The sequence below is a fragment of the Diceros bicornis genome, chromosome 5, assembly GCF_020826845.1.
Source record: "Diceros bicornis minor isolate mBicDic1 chromosome 5, mDicBic1.mat.cur, whole genome shotgun sequence".
Classification (NCBI taxonomy): domain Eukaryota; kingdom Metazoa; phylum Chordata; class Mammalia; order Perissodactyla; family Rhinocerotidae; genus Diceros; species Diceros bicornis.
In genome coordinates, this window is record NC_080744.1 from 6265006 (window position 1) to 6285465 (window position 20460).

At 39.7% G+C, this 20460-nt stretch overlaps 1 long non-coding RNA gene across 1 annotated transcript in view; it reads right to left on the reverse strand.

The window, feature by feature from the left end:
* Nucleotides 1-1968: 1968 nt before the first annotated feature.
* LOC131405646 (uncharacterized) overlaps nt 1969-20460 on the reverse strand; it is a 43096-nt gene continuing 24604 nt past the window's right edge. The window contains exon 4 of the long non-coding RNA XR_009219988.1: nt 1969-3203. This is a non-coding gene — a long non-coding RNA (uncharacterized LOC131405646). The remainder of the gene's footprint in view (nt 3204-20460) is intronic.

Below are 20460 nucleotides of genomic sequence, written 5' to 3' on the forward strand. Positions count from 1 at the left end.
GCCTTTTTACAGTTGTGGCTGATATTAAAGGGGATGAAGAACCATAAGGAAAGGTTCTGTTGTCCTCAAGGAAGTAGACTAGAAGCAGAATGATTTAACTGAGGGAGATTATAGCTTGGGAGACAGGGTTGATCACATTGCAGGCTGATCTGGATGTGATGGTAACTGCTTCCAAATCTGGGTAGATGGGATTGTTACTCCAGTGATCAGACGAGCTGAGAAAGACCCAGTACTTGCTTCGGGAGGAAAGAAGCAAGGGTAGACTAGGGCGTAAACCAGAGAGTGAGCATGGAGGAGAAGGACTTGGTGAAGTGTGGGTAAGAGGAAAGACTTGACCAGGAATCAAGGGATAAACAAGTAAGAAAACTTGAATTGAACTTATTGGTTAACGAGTTCAATTAGTTCTCTTTGCTTAGACAGCAACATAAATGTGATGAAATGGTCTCCAGAAATCTTTTTACCTTAGCATTAAGTAAAATCTTTTTTATTAGACATATTGTCAGCTTTAAGAAAGTAACATATGAAAGCGTATATTAAGGACGTAATGTTCAAGGCGCTTTATGATCTCCCTTCTCTAGAGCTGATCTTTTGCGTAGAGTGTGAATGGGGAGGCTCTATGGTTTTAGGGGACGCACCACTTATTTTCTCATCTCCCATTCACCTGGCTGATGATGCTTGAAGTCCTCCTAACATTTGACAAGGGTTTTCTTTCCACAACTGCTTATTAGACCTCAAATGCAAATACTTGCGGGAGAAGTAGCGTATGTATTTAATTTCATATTAAGGTACAAATGACTGATAGAGCATTTTCTAAGTATAGACATTCATCACAGAGAGGGAAAGACTACTTGGCATCTGGGAGGGTTAAGAAACAAGAAAAGAGTGATGCAGAGTTATGGTTTCCTCTAGGGCTACCTATATGTACCTACATATTTTTGAGGGTTTCAGAGCTAGAATGCCATGTCTACATTGGCAGAGTGAGATTAGTAGCTGAGCTATCATTTGGTACATTTTATTTTGTATTCAGTTTATCTGGGTTGAGCCATTGGTTTTGAATTGGCAACACATTTCTTTATCAATATTATCTGGAATATTGCCTATATTCTCCACTTCATTATTCCTTGGTAGATTCAATTTAAAGAATGTCCTGGAGCAACCTCATGCCAACCTAGAGGGTTGGCAGGAGCAGAACTGGGCTGTTCAGGGGGGTGTCTGTGATTGTGAGGGCTCCAGAGGGAAGAGAGTGTCTGAAACAAACTGAGGTCCAGGGAGCTGGGAAGTCAGTGGTTAGCTCCAGCTGAGATGGAGCAGGCAGAGGGCTTCTGAGTGAGCTCAGCCTCAGAGTAGAGGTGCCTTCTCTAGTGGTCATTTCAGATGTGCTCAAGTCAATGGAAAGATAGTACAAATCTCCTCTCCGGCAAGCTAAAAGTTAAAGTCAAAGGAGGAGAGAGAATTAGCCTCCTATCTTTAGGTTGTTTTAGGATATATATTTTCACATTATTAGCCTTTGTTTTTCTCATTTCTAAATCAGGAAGGGTGTACTGGATGATCTTAAGAATCTCCTTAGAAGTTGGAGTGTGTGTGTGTGTGTGTGCATGTGCAGCTGTGTGTGTGTGGGGAGGGGACAGGGAGTGGGAGATACATGCTTACTGACAACCTACTGTGGCTGAGCCTAGTGCTGATGCTCACTGAACTGTGGACCTCATCTCCCTTTAATTGTCCCGGTGCACCACATGAGAGAGATGCTGTTGTCCAGAGCACAGAGAAGGAAACAGAGTTTAAGGAACTCTCTTGAGCAAGTAAGCGTTAGGGCTGGATTGGAGCACAGGTCTGACCCCAATTTTCTGATTCTGTAATTGAATAATTTGGAAGTCAAGGGTCCCAGTTTTCAGGAGAGCTAGCAGTTTCTCTGGCTTTTGAAAATTAGAACTGAGTGAAAGAAAAATCCATAAGCAAAAGTAATAGCAATAGGCTTAATTTAAATACTTATTTTTTCATGATGTCCAAAGAACATTACATACAAGAATGAATGAATCCTTAGACCACCAGTTGGTGCTGGTGGTTCCCCTTCTCCAGCGGTTGGTGTATTTGCTGTTCTGTTAACAATCCTTTGCTTTCCTCCTTCCTGCTCTTTGCTCAAGCTGACCTTCATTCTCAATCCTATTCCTTTCTCAAATCCTATTCCTCTTTTTTCAATGACACCTCAAACCCCACTCTCATTCTGAACCATTTGCTAATAACCTTGACTTAGGAGTTTCTCTTCTAAACTCATATGGAATTTCTTTCTCCACACTTGGCTTACTTAACTCTTGTTTACCAGTTGGTGCTCTTGGATATGTTTCCATGGGTCTATGCTTACGTGTTTTATCATCAGGTGACTGACTTGGCTACCTCTTGTGTAGCAGTGCCTTACTTTAAGCACAGTTACATATCTGAGGAATAACGGATTACATTTTGTAGACATAATTCACTTGAAGAACGTATAGCTCTGAGAACTTAGGTTAGACAGCATAACATCCAAAAGTCCAGAGTCTGAGCCCACACAGCCAGGTCTGCATCCTGGTCCTACTACTCACAGTTGTGGGGCGTGGGCAAGATACTTAGCTCCATGTTGCTTAGTTTCCTCATCTGTAAGATGTGAATGGCACTTACTTCCTCGGGTGGGTCGGAGGATCAAGTGAATTAATAGGCTTAGAGTATCCGGAACAGCACCTGCTATTACAAGTGCTAGAGAAGAGCACGCCATGATTATTTTTTAAGACAAAGATCTGTAAAAGAGGTAGTTATCATCATTGACTTATATAGAATTCTGCAATGTGTGGACCTGTAAAGTAGATTAAATTAAATGGTTTTAATACTAATTAAAGTTCTAAAATCTAATTGGATGTGTATTAATTGATATGACTATTGAGGGAACAATGAGTCAAAGTAGCACGAAAGTTTTTGAAAATTAGCGTGAACCTGCTCAAATCTGTTCTCTCATCTTCTGGAGTGGTAAGTTCACAAATGCTCCAGTACCTGCAGGAGATGGCGGCATGCCCGCTCTGGCCTCCTGAGTTGTGAAGAGGTGATGATGGCCACCTCGGGCCACCTTCAACCCCCTGCACAGGGTACGAGAGCTCTTCACAGATCCTTCTTTGATATCAACTCTTCCAAAGGTAGCTGACTTCTCCAGCTGGGTAGTTTGAATGCAATCAGATTCTCTGTGGGAGAATAAGAGGATAAATGACTCACCCCAAGCACATAGACAGTCCAGATACATTCATTTTTGAGCAATGAGTTTAAAATTTTAATGCAGCGGATTTTAGTATTTTTATAGCTACATTTCAGCGGGGCAATTGGAATGACATAAAGCCTATCAAAATAAAATTTCCATTTTGATGCACATTACAAACCTCAATCTACTCTTTGTGACCCCTAAGAATATAACCCTTTGAAGAGAGACTCTTTCAGACATACTCCTAAATTGAGACAGGCGCTTAATTTTCTTCACACAAGCAATACTCTTTCAGAAAATTACTTGTATTACAGGATAAAAATCTTCTAAAGATTGAAACTAGTGCTTAATATGTGCAGCACATTTTTGAAAACTCGAGACTTAAAAAAGTGCAAGAAATATTTGATTGCCATCACTTTTTAAAAAATTGCTAACAATATGAAAATATAGTTCCTTACAACCGGTTATTTACAAGCAAATTTTCTTATGACGTACCAAGAGTTCTACTGTTATTTTTTTAATAAAATGTTCCATATAAGAAAACTCCCAAATATCATTGGAAACCCTGAGGGTCAAGTGTAAGTGCTTTATGTTGTGGATGAACATTGATGAGCAAACAGATGTGGCGCCTGAGACGTGACACAGTCCCATTATTCTAAAATTGATGCTTATGCGCCTCAAGCCCCACTGGCCTCCAGCTGCACTCTGAGCACAGGAGGTTAGCACTCCAGCCTCACAACCTTTGCTTTTGCCCCTCCCCCTCCCCCACTGGCCTGGAATGTTCTTTCCCTGGATATCGACATGAGCTGTTTCCTTACCTCCTTTAGACCTTTACTAAATGCCATCTTCTCAGTGAGGCTTCCTTACTATCCCATCTAAAACGGTACCCACTCCCAACACCCCTGCCCTCCTTCTTTTCCTCGTCATCGTTACCACTGTCTGGCTCGTTTACATCTGTCTCCTTCCTATTTAGACTGTGAGCTCCTTATCCACAGAAGCTCTGACTGTCTTGTTTACAGCCATAGCTCCAGGGCCTAGTATAGTGTCTGGCATGTACTAGGCATTTAAAAAATATTCGATGAATGAGAAAATGAATCCGAAATCTTTTATATATGACTTGGTACTTATGAGTATGTCTGATGTCCGGAATAAATACATTGCAAACAAAATAATGAAGCCACAATTTAAACAACAGATCTATAGAACAAATCATTATTTTTGTAACATTCTGTACATTTCAAAGGCTATACTGTTCAGAGTCTTTTCTTTCCATAGTTCTTTTCTCTTTTTAAACATAGCCATTATTTTCAGAAACAGCTCTGCTGGATTCTGCCTGGTTCTTTTCAGGGCTCTGTTGCGAGGGAGTCTGTCTTGAGGATGCTGACCTTCCTTTCTCTCGTTGTTTTCCTCTTCACTAAACATACTGTGTTCTTCTCATGGGACCCACTCTCTCAAGAGGTTTTCACATATAGACAAAATTCGATATGTCTAATCACTTTTATTAAGGTGCTGAAATGTAAAATTTCACAAAATCCGTTTGTGGAAAGCAGTGCCATGCTCCTGTGCAGACAGACATGCAGGTGATTCCAGTGACTGACACGGCTGTGTCAGTGCAGATTTACAGGTTTCTCGGGGATTCAGTTCAGCCACATGAAACAGAAAACTCAGATAACAGCGGCTCGAACAAGACAGGAGCTTGTTTTTTCTTATGTAATGAGAAGCCCAGTTGCTGGTGTTGGCTTGGTGGCTCTGGGCGTCAGGGCTGAGACGTCTGCAATTCTTTTAGCTCTTTTCTTGAGGTCTAAAGAAGGAATAAGAAGGAGGAAGGGCAAAGGACAACAACAGCCATGTCAGCTGAGTTAGATTGCCTTTTCTGGAGCTGCTCCAGAGGCCCCAACAACAACTTCACTTCCACGGTGCTGGCCTGTTCTGTGCCCCCTGGCCATCCTAGCTGCAAGGGATGTTGGGAAATATTTGTTTGTTTGTTTTTTTCTTGGGCACATGGATGCTGCCAACAAAATTAGAATCCCATTAACAGGGAAGAAAAGGAGAATGGATATTGAGTGGGCAACCAGCAGTCTGTGACAAAGTAAAATATACCTGAAAGGGAGATAAAATTTCTATTTGTCTTTTTCACAGAAATCAAATTGATCAGGCCACATGATCCAGAACAACAGTATTGGGAAAATTACCTACAGAAAATTGCACTTCAATTTTTTGGAAAGCATGTAAATAACATACTGTTTACAATATAGTGTAGTTGATAAATGTAGATTAGAGCCAAGAAGATATGTTAAGTTCTATAGGAAACAACAATAAGTATAACATCCACATGGTTCTGTCTGCTGAAAGACATTGCTCAGAAAAAGTTCTAAATCTCAGCACAGATTCAAATTACAGTTCACAGTAATTCTGCATGAGTCAGTGTGGATCATAAAGATCACAGAATTTAGTGAGGGACTGTATAATAATTATTTAGAGTGTATAATAATTTAATGTGCATAATTTAAGATTTAAAAATTAATATTTTACAAGGTAAAATTTCCAACAACATTTTTCACAGAAATAGAACAAAGAATCCTAAAATTTATATGGAACAACAAAAGACCCCGAATAGCTAAAGGAATCCTGAGAAAAAAGAACAAAGCTGGAGGTATCACACTCCCTGATTGCAAAATATTCTACAAAGCTATAGTAACCAAAACAGCATGGTACTGGCACAAATGCAGACACACAGATCAATGGAATAGAATCGAAAGCCCAGAAACAAACCCACACATCTATGGACAGCTAATCTTTGACAAAGGAGCCAAGAACATACAATGGGGAAAAGAAAGTCTCTTCAACAAATGGTGTTGGGAAAACTGGATAGCCACATGCAAAAAAATGAAAGTAGACCCTTACCTTACACCATACACAAAAATTAACTCAAAATGGATTAAAGACTTGAATGTAAGACCCGAAACTATGAAACCTCTAGAGGAAAACATAGGCAGTACGCTCTTTGACATCGATCTTAGCAACATGTTTTCAAGTACCATGTCTGACTGGGCAAGAGACGCAATAGAAAAAATAAACAAATGGGACTACATCAAACTAAAAAGCTTCTGCACAGCAAAGGAAACCATCAACAAAACGAAAAGACAACCTAACAATTGGGAGAAGATATTTGCAAACCACACATCTGATAAGGGGTTAATCTCCAAAATATATAAAGAACTCATGCGTCTCAACAACAAAAAAACTACCAACCCAATTAAAAAATGGGCAAAAGACCTGAACAGACATTTCTCCAAAGAAGATATACAGATGGGCAACAGGCACATGAAAAGATGTTCAACATCATTAACTATCAGGGAAATGCAAATCAAAACTACAATGAGATATCACCTCACGCCCGTCAGAATGGCTATAATTAACAAGACAGGAAACAGCATGTGTTGGAGAGGATGTGGAGAGAAGGGAACTCTCATACACTGCTGGTGGGAGTGCAAACTGCTGCAGCCACTATGGAAAACAGTATGGAGATTCCTCAAAAATTAAGGATAGAACTACCATATGATCCAGCTATTCCACTATGGGTATTTATCCAAAGAATGTGAAAACACCAATGCGTAAAGATACATGCACCCCTGTGTTCATTGCAGCGTTATTCACAATAGCCAAGACTTGGAAGCAACCTAAGTGCCCATCAAGGGACGAATGGATAAAGAAGATGTGGTATATATACGCAATGGAATACTACTCAGACATAAGAAACGATGAAATCCAGCCATTTGTGACAACATGGATGGACATTGAAGGTATTATGCAAAGTGACATAAGTCAGATGGAGAAGGTCAAATACCGTATGATCTCACTTATTAAGTAGTAGATAATAACAACAACAAACAAACACATAGAGACAGAGATTGGATTGGTGGTTACCAGAGGGGAAGAGGGGAGGGAGGAGGGCGAAAGGGATAATTCGGCACATGTGTGTGGTGATGAGTTGTAATTAGTATTTGGGTGGTGAACATGATGTAATCTCTGCAGAAATAGAAGTATAATGATGTACACCTGAAATTTATACAATGTTATAAACCAATGTTACTGCAATAAACAAAAAATTAAAAAAAAAGATTGTATAATAATTTAATGTGCATAATTTAAGATTTAAAAATTAATATTTTACAAGGTAGATTATGTAATAATTAAAATAATTATATTTTGCAAACCATAGTTTAGAATATTTGTAGCTCATCTGTTTGACAACTAAAACAGGGAAGAATGAACTTATAGATCTATAAGTTATTACTTCATTTAGAATTACTTTAATGCGGAGTAATTTTTAATTTTTTTCTATTATAGAGCTCAATTTTTAAACTAAAAATCATAGTAAACCAGAAAATACCTTGGGAAATCATCGGCAGTGATTACTCTTAAGGAAAAACTTCAAGGTATATAATTTAAATTTCTTTTATTCTAGTAACTGCTTAGGAAATGACTTTTGGAAGCTTATCATACATGCCATAAAAATAGTAAATGGAATGAAAGAAATCAAATCTCCAAAGAAGCAACACACTTTAATTTTTAAAATGTGGTCTATAATTATAGAATAATGTGTTTTAATCCTAGGGGAAAAGTTTTTTGGATCTTGTTTTCCCCTAATTTTAAATGAATGGAAACCTTATTGAGTTTGAATTAACATGGCACATTGAATTGTAGTTGTCTTCGTTTTTCTTTATTTTAAATGATGGACAAAGTGAGCTATCTTATTTTCTATAATTTTGTGGCTTAAGAAATGTATCGTAGGTGTAATGACATTTTAGATTAAGTAAGGCTCAGGGGACATCAGTGTGACTCATGCATGGTCTTTGCATTCAAGAAGTTTCTAGTTTGATGGGAGAAGCAGATGTATGAGACATGAACTTCCTTTGTGGTAAAGGGCTGTGCTACAGGGATGAACGACAGTGCTGTGGACGTCTGGAGGAGGGGAGATGGTGCCAAAGGAATTCAGGGAGGGACGTGACGTTTGACTTGGATCTTGAAGGCATTTCACCAGGGGCTAAATTAGAGGATGGACATTTCAGAGAGGGAACAGGTGATACAGAGGGAAAGTTCCCTGAACGGATGCTCAGTGGGGAGGGGCAGTTAGAGGTGGTGCTCACGAGAAGTTGAGGCTGACTGTGAAGGGCCTAGAAGGCCTTGCTAAGGACTTTGGATTTCACTGGTATGCAGCGAAGGCCTAACAGAGCTTTTAAGTAGCATAGTGACACGACCAGATTCACTTTTAATAGATATGACAGTAATGACAATTAAGAGGACAGACTGGGGCAGATAGTGATTGTTGGTATGGAGGCCACCAGAAGACTGTCATTTGCAGCCCAGGGGACATGATGAGGGCATGAACAGAGTGGCCATAAGACATAATGGAGAAGGTGGCTCTGGGAAACGTTCCTCTTAGGATTAGGTATCTGCTTATGGAACGACGTGTGTTTGGGTATGGGAGTGGTGAGTGCCCGGAGTTGGCATGACTCTAATGTTTCCAGCTTGGAAAATGATATAGCTGTCACTTAATGAGTTGTAGAGTTTAGGAAGCAGAGCAGGTATTTTGAAGCAAGATAATGAGTTCAGTTTGGGCCATTTATTTTCAGGAGCATCTATTCAGTAGTCATTTGGAGATATGATTCTAGAAATAGAATTAGAGAGAGAGTCTGGAGTCATCCCCACATAGGTAACAGTTGATAAAAGACCCGAGGTAAATTGTCTCCATTTTGCGCATCAACTGAGACTGAGAGAGATTAAGTGACTTGTTTAAGGTCAGTAGAGATGGTGAAGGTTTGCAGGAAAAGCCAACATCTAATGCACCTCTTCTGATCCCAGGTCTATTATCTAATTTCTTTGAGCCTCAGTTTCGTCACATGTAAGGTAAAGATAATGACACTTTCCTTATATTACTTAGGATTATATAAGATAATATATACAAAGTACCACGTAATGACATAGTGTCACAATCAGATAGTCATTAAAAGTCTAACTTCCTTCTTTTTGTTTACAAATGCTGATTTGGGGTGACAAAGACTCTCTCTTTGACCAAACTGTAGACAGGCTCCTCAGAGCCGTTTTTGACCCGTCCTCATCGTTGCGTCCTGTCTTCGGCCTGCCGAGTCCAGTTTTAGCAAGTATCCTGCTCAGCCAGTTTAGAGAGACTCCCCTACTCTCTATATCTGACCACCCTCTATATCTGATCAACTTCTTCACCCCCACCCTCAAAATTTCATCACCCTGATCTGCCTTCAGCAAGAATTCTCTTAAGTTGGTTTAGCAAAAATCCCTCTCCCCTTGAAGTCTTCTCTTAGTAATCCTCTATCCACTAACACCCCCTCCCCCCAACTCTGCTCCTTGGCTACAAATCCTCAGCTGTCTGCCATATTTGGTGCTGAGCCCGATCTCTCCTCCCTATTGTGATTGTCTTTGACCCCTATCACAATAATTATGAATAAAGTCTTCTGCACATTTAACAAGTGTCAGAATAATTTTTTTAACGAGGCCTTAATATGATGATACCTCATAATATTCCTAGAGGTTCATTAATTAGAGAGCTTCCTGTGTGTCCAGCATGATGACCTTACCACCCAAGGCTGGTTGTTCAAACACAGTTGGAACCAGAAAGCACCAAGTGGGCAGCAAGTTGAGGCTGGGAGCCCAGAGACAGGATCCTGGGGCAGTCAATGTTGAAAATAGGAGTCATCGGAAAATGTGGAGAGCTGAACATTCAAGCCAGAGCTGTGGTTGCAGGATGAGCCTGGAAACTGGGGAAACAGCCAAGACGATGGGAAATAAGAATATGAGAAGCAGGTGGTAAAGTGATCTAATTCCACTGGAAGAGAACTTTTTCTTGCCCAGGGATTGCTTTTAAGAAGTTAAATGTTTTTGGCTCCTGTGTGAAGCCTCTTTGGCTACCGTGGCATCTGAGACACAATAGCGTCTGTGGGAGATGGAGGCCAGCTCCGTCGTTTCATATGCCTGCTTTCAAATCAACACAATGAAGACCATTGTGCTAGATGGCCTGCTAGGGAAATGGGATTTTGTAATTATGAAGGAAAGAGAGTTATCATTTATGCCAGTATTATTAATTTTTTAAATACCAGAATATAGTAACATTACTCAACATTAAAATGATCTTTACCATAATTGATTTTGGGGGGATAATTTGGAAGGCATTAGATGATGGGAGGACTACAGGGTTTTCTGTAATGATGTCAATGATCTTGTGCTGTAGGTGTGTGCAAGGGCTGGTGGATAGAGTTCTACTGGTTCCCGTGCCCCTCGCCTCCAGTGAGTCCTTAAGGCTGCCTAAGGAGAAGGCAGGGTAGGCAGCAAGGAGAACTGCAAACATAAGGGGAAAGGGTGTCTGGGGCAGAATCAAAAGAAGAGAAATGACTCAGCAGCCACAGCAAATTAGCGTGTGCTGATTGGAGCTTCCCATGGGTCAGAGGGTTACATATGCGTGAAAACTGGTAATTCAGAAGAGATGGAAAGTGAAAAATACTAGAAAGGATATGGAAAGAGCTTTTATGAGGTCCTTAGGGTGTTAGCTTTTCAATGCCATATAAGATCTTGATTAAGATCTCTAAAATATTAGAAACAAAAATATTGAAACTGAATTGAAAAATGTAATGATTAGCCTAATGGCACAATTTATATAGTCAGAAGGAGATGCTAACTATATTTAGGTCCCAGGGAGAAGGGAGAAGGACAGAGAAAGATGGGAGGACAGACCACTGTCTGTGTGTTGTGCCCTTGGATCCCCTGTATGGAGCTTGGGAGGGGAGGTGTGCAGCAATGCCCGTGGTCAGGGGGAGATGGGACAGGTACCCCCGGGGCTTCCATTGGCTGCGTGCCTCTTAGCAAGCCGGCTTCCTCCAGTTCTGGGGGCAAGGATAATCAAGAATTAACCACACATCTCTGTATGGTCATTATCAGATTCATAGAATGGAATGAGATATTAGGGATTAATTTAACATAAAAAAGTTAACTAATATTTCCCAAAGTCACATAGCCAGTCCAATTTTGAGAAAATAAGTTGCTTATAAAGTAATTTGATCAGTATCAGTGTGTGATTTTCTCTGAAATACAAATTTTAAGGACAGAGGTAGGATGAAATTCCTGTTATTCTTAGTAGCTTCATAACCTCACCAAGTTACTTAAATTCTCTGAGTCAATTTCCTCATCAGTAAAATCAGTTATACATATATCAAGAAATATTGTGCAGATGATATATTTAGGTGACTATCAGAGTATAAGGTTTTTTTTTTTTTTTGTGAGGAAGATTAGCCCTGAGCTAACATCTGTTGCCAATCCTCCTCTTTTTTGCTGAGGAAGACTGGCCCTGGGCTAACATCCATGCCCATCTTCCTCTACTTTATATGGGACGCTGCCACAGCATGGCTTGATAAGTAATGCGTCAGTCCACGCCTGGGATCCGAACCTGCGAACCCTGGGCCGCTAAAGCGGAGCACTCGAACTTAAACGCTACGCCACCGGGCTGGCCACACAAGGTGTTTTTTTCATTAAAGTGAGGTTTTTTTTTTTTTTGCCTTCTTTCAATTTAAGATGTCTTCTTGATAACTTTGCTAGCTTTCTGGCTTCTCAGTAGCCTTTGTCAAAGAAAAAAAAAAAAAGGATACAGAAGAGTCAATCCGCCTCTCCTAGCTCACTCTGCTTTTCACCCCAGGAAAGGAACATTTAATTTCTGCTGGTGTGGGGTTGGTGGAAAGGTCTCTTGCAGAGACCCTCAGAACTGAGTGTTGAGACTTTCTAAGCCACAGGTGATTATAGAAGTTATTCCACCTCCATCTCTTAGCCCTTAAATCTGCCTTTTCTGATTTGTATAAACGGTCAGACCCTGGGCTATTGATTGCTTTTTAATTTTAAAAACTTTTATCATTTCCTTTATAAACTCACAAAAATACATGTATAAAAATTAGGCAACTCATATAAACAACTATGAAAGTCTTTTCTCCTATCCATATATGTGTATGTTTTAACAAAAATGGAATCATGCTATATATAAACTATTTGCTAACTCACACTTTTCTGTACATTTTTTGCATATACAGGCATTCCTGGCAAAATGCAATGCATGTGTTCCTGAAAAACCTTGATTTGGCAAAGCTGCACATTAAAAATGACAGGGCTTAACTGGAAAATAAGGTGAGGGCAGGGTATTCAAAATCCAAGCAAATTTGTAAGCAGAGCACTGGTGAAAACAATCACTGGTACCTGGGGAGACAGCGTAGACTGCCAGGCAGACAATTCAGCAGGACTAGAGACAGGCATGTCAGGTATAAAAACACGCAGAACAATAGAGTGGCAAAACCTTCAACCCTTTAATGAGACCTGTAGGAGTGTGCTGAGCAGGGGTGTGCACCACACAGATGGAGGCAGAGCTCTGAGCCAGTGGCGCTGCCATCAAAGTGAAACTGGCTGTGAGCTGAGAGCTCTGCCTGTCTGGGTGTGTGAATAGGAAGGTGCTATGGACTGAAGCACCTTCAGCGTGTCCCCCCCAAATTCATATGTTGAAACTGTAACCCCCAATGTGATGGCATTTGGAGATGGGGCCTTGGGGAGATAATTAGGTTTAGATGAGGTCGTTAGGATGGGGCCCTCATGATGACATTAGTATCCTAATGAAGAGACACTGGCGAGCTTGCTCTCTCTCTCTCTCTGCCATGTGAGGACATGGTGAGAAGGTGGCCATCTACAAGCTGGGAAGCGAGTCCTCACCAGAAACTGGTCATGCTGGCACCTTGATCTTGGACTTCTAGGCTCCAGAGATGTGAGAAAATACATTTCTATTGTTAAGTCGCCTAGTCTATAGTATTTTGTTATGGCAGCCTAACATGACTAAGACAGAAGGTCTGTGAGCAAACCTTCTTTTAAACTTTATCTATTTTTCCATTTTTTATTTTAGAAATTTTCAAGCATACCCAGAAGTAAAGAAAATAGTATAATGTATCCAAAACCCAGCTTCAACAGTTACCATTATTTTTCCAATCCTCTTGCATCTGTCTCCTCAACCCTACCCCTCACCTCTTTTTTTCCCTCTTTTTTTCCCATTTTGAAGCAAATTCCTGACATATCATTTTACTTGTTAATAACTCATTATATATTTCTATCAAATAAAGACAAAAAACCATAATCATAATGCCATTATCATACCTGACAAAATTGACCAAAATTCTTTAAGACCATATAACATCAAATCCATGGTCAAGTTCCTCCAGTTAAAAAAAAATCTTTTTATGGTTGCTTTTTTCAAATCAGAGTTCAAGGAAAATCTACAAGTTTGATTTGGTTGTTACGTTTTTAATTAGTTTTGGATAACTTCTATGGTTTCTTTTTTTTTTTTAATAATTTTCTTTCTTTCTTTCTTTTTCCCCAAAGCCCCAGTAGATAGTTGTATGTCATAGTTGCACATCCTTCTAGTTGCTGTATGTGGGATGCGGCCTCAGCATGGCCGGAGAAGCGGTGTGTCGGTGTGCGCCTGGGATCCGAACCCGGGCCGCCAGCAGCAGAGTGCGCACACTTAACCGCTAAGCCACAGGGCCGGCCCTCTATGGTTTCTTTTTGAAAATATTAGCAAATATGTATACATATTGCTATTTCCCCTTTATTACACACAAGGCTTACTGTTCAGCTCCTTGCTGTATTTCACTCAATAGCTAAATCCTGGAGACCACTCTACGTTAGTATACTGAATGTTGTCAGTGCTTTTTATAGCTGCATAGTACTCCATTGGTGGGTATACTATAGTTCATTTAATCAATCTTTTATTGATAGAATTTGGGTTGTTTGCAGTCCGTTCTTATAAATCTTTTAAACTATGCCATAATAAATAGTTTGTGCATATTTCATATTCTCAGGCACTTGTTTTAAGTTTTCTTAAAATATACACCAGTGGGCTCCTGCTGTCAATGCAGCTGCTGAGCAGATGGTTTTTCCTTTTCAGATGATGGTTAGAAGTCTACCCTCCTATTCCGGCTCTACTTATCTAGAAAAAAATCACATGTGAACCAACAGGACTCCATTTTATCCTGACATAATGCCACCGTTTATCAATCACGTATATACAGAAATATGTGTACAGAAACATGTTGCAGCAGGACAGACTATACGTACACACACCCACACCCTGACTCCCTAACATCTACATTATCATTTTTCATGGCTGCTCCATTGGCTATCTATTGGTGCCTAGCAAATTACCCCAAAACTTAGTGGCTTAAAACAACAAACATTTATGTGGGTTGGGTCTGCAGAAATCTCAAGGCTCAGCGGGGGCAAGATTTGCTTGCAAGCTCACGTACGTGCCTGTTGGCAAGATTGCGTTCTTTGCAGGCCATTGGACTGAGATCTCTCATTGTTGGCTGGAGCCCACCCTTAGTTCTTTGCCGCATGGGCTTCTCCATAGAGCAGCTCATAGCGGCTGGCTTCTGTCAGAGGAAGTGAGAGAGCAAGAGGGGGTGACCGAGACAGAAGCCAGAGTCTTTTTGTAACACAATTGCAGAGTTAACACCACATTACTTTTGCCAAATTCTGTTGGTTAGAAGCAAATCACTAGGTCCAGCCAACACTCAAGCTGAGGGGATGATACAAGGGCATGAATACCAGGGGCCAGGTATCATTGGGGGCTCTTTTAGAAGCTGCATAGCATCAGAATCGCATAGCATCTCATTATGTGGACTGTATGGTAATTTACTTACCCAATCTTCTACTGCTGGACGTTTAGATTGCTTCCAATCATGTCACACACCCACAACTTTCCACTAGCTTTCTCATGCCTATTCTATGCCTCAAACTTCCAAAAATCCAAGCTCCAAAGCCACCGTTTTCATGTACCGACTGCAGAGGAATACACTACTCCCCTGCTAACTCATCTGGAATTTTAATGAATAACATTTTCTTCGTACTGTTGCAGGTATTTTAGATCAAAGAGATATTGGTCATTTATCCCTTAATATATTCTCAACTTTAGAACTGATATTCTGTATATAAAGTGCTCATCTGATTTAATAAAAGAAAGACAATGTCCTCAATAGAGAGACAGGCAGAGAGAGGGAACAAGTGAAAGACATGACAAATTAAGATATGAAACTATCCAATAAGAAAAATATAGATTATAACAAGATATTATTTTTAATGAAAATAAAGATTTTAAAATAGCATGATCCCTAATGTTGGCAAGGGTGCGCATAACCAGGTCCTCTCAAATCTTCCAGGAAGGAGTTAGCATTTGTGCCCTAGGACCCCTCAACTCCATTCACCTAGGTCTTCTGTGTCTTCTTCCACATCTTGTAGTTAAAATTGGACTGTAGAATTTTCCCAGTGTTAGCTGTCACTGTGGGATCACTGTCACCATACTCAAGACATTAGAAAATATCCGTCAGTGAAGTGAGAACAGTTTATCAACAAAGGCCACACCACGGCCACTATATGGGTGCAGATCTTGACAAAAGGATTCTCAAGTTGCTAAGCAGGTTAAAGGCAGTCAAAACAACGGTGACAGTTGTAACAGAAACAGACTTCACTGCTTGCCACGAGGATGTGGGTGCTATGAAGCAGAACCTTCGAGACGCGCCTGGGAATACGTGAAGTGCGCTGCATAATACAGCAAACTATTGCCATTATGTGGGAAAAAAGTGTTTTTGTAAAACTTCACCTATAGAATTTTAAGTTTCTCCAAGTCAATTTTTTTTTTTGGAGGGAAGACACATTATTATAAGCTACAGCAGTCTCATTGGGTATTTTGTCCTCATCTTAGAAGTCAATACAATGAAATAGATCGAAACTAATTGATTTCCAGATCACTTAAAGGAAATGCCATAACGTTAAACGACCATTTCATTCAAAGACTGTGTTATTCTTTGCTACTCTTTCTTGTAAACAGGCTTATGTATATCTTACGATTGTTCTCCAAGGATTTTACAGAACTGGGGCCAGAAGCCTTTCTCATCTGTCTTTGTGTTCAGGATGTAATCCTGATACTTACATCATACGGTAATTATGTCATTTGACGTTTCTGTATCTCTGAGAATCTTTACAAGATGAGTTTGATGATTAAGAAGGGAGAGATTAATGTACAAAAGCTCTTTGACTCTATAGGCCACAGTTCACTTCCCACTGAAGATGTCTACTCATTGCTCTCCTTCCCCAGTCAAAACAGAGAGGAAACTGTGTTAATTTTTATCGTGTATTGACGATGAGAAGCCAGAGATTACATGAGTCAATGTGCGATGCGAAAAGCTTAATAGGTACTTTTATTCTGGTTCTCAGAAGCTTGATGTCTGAGAACACAATTTAGTCTTAGAACAGGAAAATTATACCTCTTCTGTTTGTTCAAGTTTCCTTTAAAATGGAAGTGAAAATTCTGCTTCCTTTTATGCCTCACAGGGATCAGACCAAGAGGTAAACACAAAATTTATTGATTTTCACATCTTTTAAGTGTATGATGGACAATTACCCAATGTGTAGTTTACTTATTGTGGGTCCTTCTTGTTTTCTTTTTTCCTACTACAGTTGCATTTTTCACATATAACTCTGAGTTGTTCAGTATAATGAATTAGTGACATATCCTCAGAAACTGTATTATTTGCCAATTTACTAACATAGGGCATCTTTTTTCCTTCTACCAGTTTGGCAATGTTCTACTGAACCTTCCAAATTTCCAATTAACACAAGAGATGAGAAATTAATAACCTCTTTAATCTGAGAGGCTCAACCTATTTTTCTTCATAGCTGAAAAAATTTTCTGGTTAATAGTACTTAGTTAAAAATTTTTCCCATATCTTGTCGAAAATTCACAAACTCGCATCAGTCTCTCTTATTAACAATCAATTTGGCATATTCTACTTATAAAATCACTAATTTGAACATTCTTTAGGAATCCTCTTCAAAGCATCTTTACCTCCTACGTTCCCTTCTCGTCGACATGTAGACCCTTCTACGTGATGAAAGCAGCAAGCATGCTCAGTGTGTCCTTCAGGCTCCATCCTTATCTGATTTGTGTTTCAAGACTGTGGATGTCTATGCATTGGAAATCCAATTGCGTGCTCTACCTAGACGGCCTATGGGTAGGCTGTAAGCCTCCAAGTGGCCAAATGATTTAAATAATGTTGAGCTAATTAATATCCCATATATTTGTTTGAGTGAGTAGGCTTCTATCTCCTGAGGAGTGTTTGGTGTGGAAAGCCATGCCTCTGTAAGTATTGTGATAATCAATATTCCATATAAAATGGCAAAAGGCCATGCCAGGGTAGTGTGATATTTTGAGAAGTGGCACATTAATCAATTACAGGTCTTCAGATGGGGTAAGGGTTAAAACTCTTACTGTAGGATCTGGCAGAGGGGACGTGATCACTTCTGATCGACAAGCACAAGTAAAGGATTTGTAAGGAAGAAAATTTGATCATGTGACTTGAATTGAGATTCTATAACAAGGCAATTTTTTTTTAATTCTTTTTTGCTGAGGAACATTTGCCCTGAGTAACATCTGTTGCCAGTCTTCTTCTTTTTTACTTGAGGAAGATTTGCCCTGAGCTAACATCTGTACCAATCTTCCTCTATTTTGTATGTGGGTTGCTGCCACAACATGGCCACCGAGGAGTGGTGTAGGTCAGCACCCAGGAACCAAACCCAGGCTGCTGAAGTGGAGTGCACTGAACTTAACCAGTAGGCCATGGGGCCAGCCCAGAACAACGCAATTTTAAATATCTTACGTGCTCTAATTTTTAAAATGATTTACACTTTTCTTCTGTGTGATCTTAGCTTATATTGTGTGGCTGGGAGGCAGAAGAGTGTGACTTTAAGTTCTGACTCTGCTGTTAACTCACAGCGTGACTTTGGGCAGACCTTCTATCTTCCAGGCTTCCTCATCCACGAAATTAGGGGGTTGTGCTAAATGATCTCCAAGGCAGCATTTGGCTTGAAACCCCTATGATCATATCTTATATAAATGTATCCTCTGATTTCTGATTATTTGGAAATAGTACCCAATTGGATTGAAAACGTAAAATAAACAAATGTGAACATTTAAAAATCTTCTCTGCTACTGCTATCATTTTAATTGTGAGGCCTATTCCTTATTTATGCCTCAGTCTTTGAGAAAGCTGAAGCTGGCTGTTAAATAGTTCTTCTAATTAGTATGAACGGTTGTAGCATTTAAAATCCTTGTCCTGCCTTTGATAAGATCAAAATTAGAGTGAAAAATATGCCTTGGTTGAACATTAGCATGCAAACCACGCAGCTTGAAACGATGTGTTTAGGCTCTGAGAATAAAGTAGAAGCCAGCACGTTCTGACAGCTGTGAGAAACAAAAAATATTAATGGTGGCAGTTAGGGAGTCAGACAGAGAATAGCAATGCACAGGTGCATTTTCCCTAGTGCATATATTTCTTACTTAGTATTCATGATAAGTTTCCAATACCTTCATCTTTACACAGGAATTAGAAAACAGTTCAGACGTATTAGTTTGGCTCAGCAATAGCCTAGGACAGCTCAAAGAACAATGCCTAAATGGGTGTGTATATTTGTAATAAAGCAGTCTCTTATGATAATGCTTTAAAGATCACCATAATGCCATTTTTCTTTTCTAATAAAATCATCATCATAACAGTTTTATGGTTCTCTTAATTCCATTATTAACATCGTATCTGAGTGGAGTGAAAAATTACATTAATAGCAAATTGTTCTACTTTCCTCATTGACCACTATCTTTTAATACACATTTCCAATATTTGTGTCTCTCAACATTTTGACTTTAAAGGTTCAAGTGTCACTTGTGGTTTAGGATAATTACGTGAAAAATCTTTTCAGTCAATATAGAAGCTCATCACTTCAGATTAGCCAAAAATACAGAAATGGGAAACGAATTCTCACTTGGATATGTCTGAACACATGATCATATTGAATCCCTCTGTACACTCCACAAAAACCCTAAACAAACCAGAAATAGCTATCTTGAGTACTCTGTTCTCAGAGTTATCAGGAGATACCATACCATGAGCACAAGTAAGGGTCCTAGCGATATTGCATATCTCTCAAGTTCACTGTCAGTGAACAATGTGAAACATTTGGGTCTTGAATATCTGTATAGATCTCTTCCTTATCTTCAAACTTCTAGTCAACTCAACTACTCAAAGAAAAAAATGATGGAAATAGTGTTATGCTGCCATAGACGCGTGAATAGTAGAATTCAACCAAGTCGTTGAAGACCATTTTCTTTTCTCTACAAAATTCAGAACCAAAACATATGTTTTCATAAATGTATACTTTAGGGAAAAATGTCAGTTCTCAAATCACCTTTTATGATTGCAACCACATGTCTTAGAATATGTATCAAAAGTGCCTATTTAGAATTTGTATTAAAGTGTGAGTCAGACTGAGCTCTGATTTTTATTTTTTTATTTTTAGTTTTTGTGAGGAAGATCAGCCCTGAGCTAACACCCATGCCAATCCTCCTCTTTTTGCTGAGGAAGACTGGCCCTGGGCTAACATCCGTGCCCATCTTCCTCTGCTTTATGTGGGATGCCGCCACAACACGGCCTGACAAGTGGTGCATCAGTGCGCGCCCGAGATCCAAGCCCGGGCCGCCAGCAGCGGAGTGTGCACACTTAACCACTACGTCACGGGGCGGGCCCTGAGCTCTGATTTTTAATCCTGTCTCTTTAAGACTATTACATGCTATTCAAAAGATCTCAGCTTGCGCCTGGTGGTATTCTAACAACACTGAGATGCCTGACGTTGGTTGCTGTTATGATGGCATCATGTGACACCTTCGGAGTCTATTATCTTACCATCAGTATATTTTATAACTTTGAAGAAAAAGAACATATCTTCCTTGAAGACACATTTTTCCTTGCTTCTTCTTTGAAACTGTCTCCTACCCTCCCACCCCCGGCCTACATTTCTTTCTCTAACCATTACGTTCTTGAAATTCTTCTGAAATCTTCCCTTGCTTGTTTATGATGTAGTGATACAGGGTGATACCACTTTACCAGATTCCTGATTGCCAGATGTGACGTGTCACGTGAGAAGTAGTGATGAGTTATACGCACACACACACAATTGTAAAAATACCAAAATTGTTCCCTATCTGTTTGAATTGATTTTCAGTATCAAGTTTCAAATGAGGTAATGTTGTATGTTACATAGCAAACTATATATTGGCAATCTATATTGCCAAGTTTTAAGCTCCATTC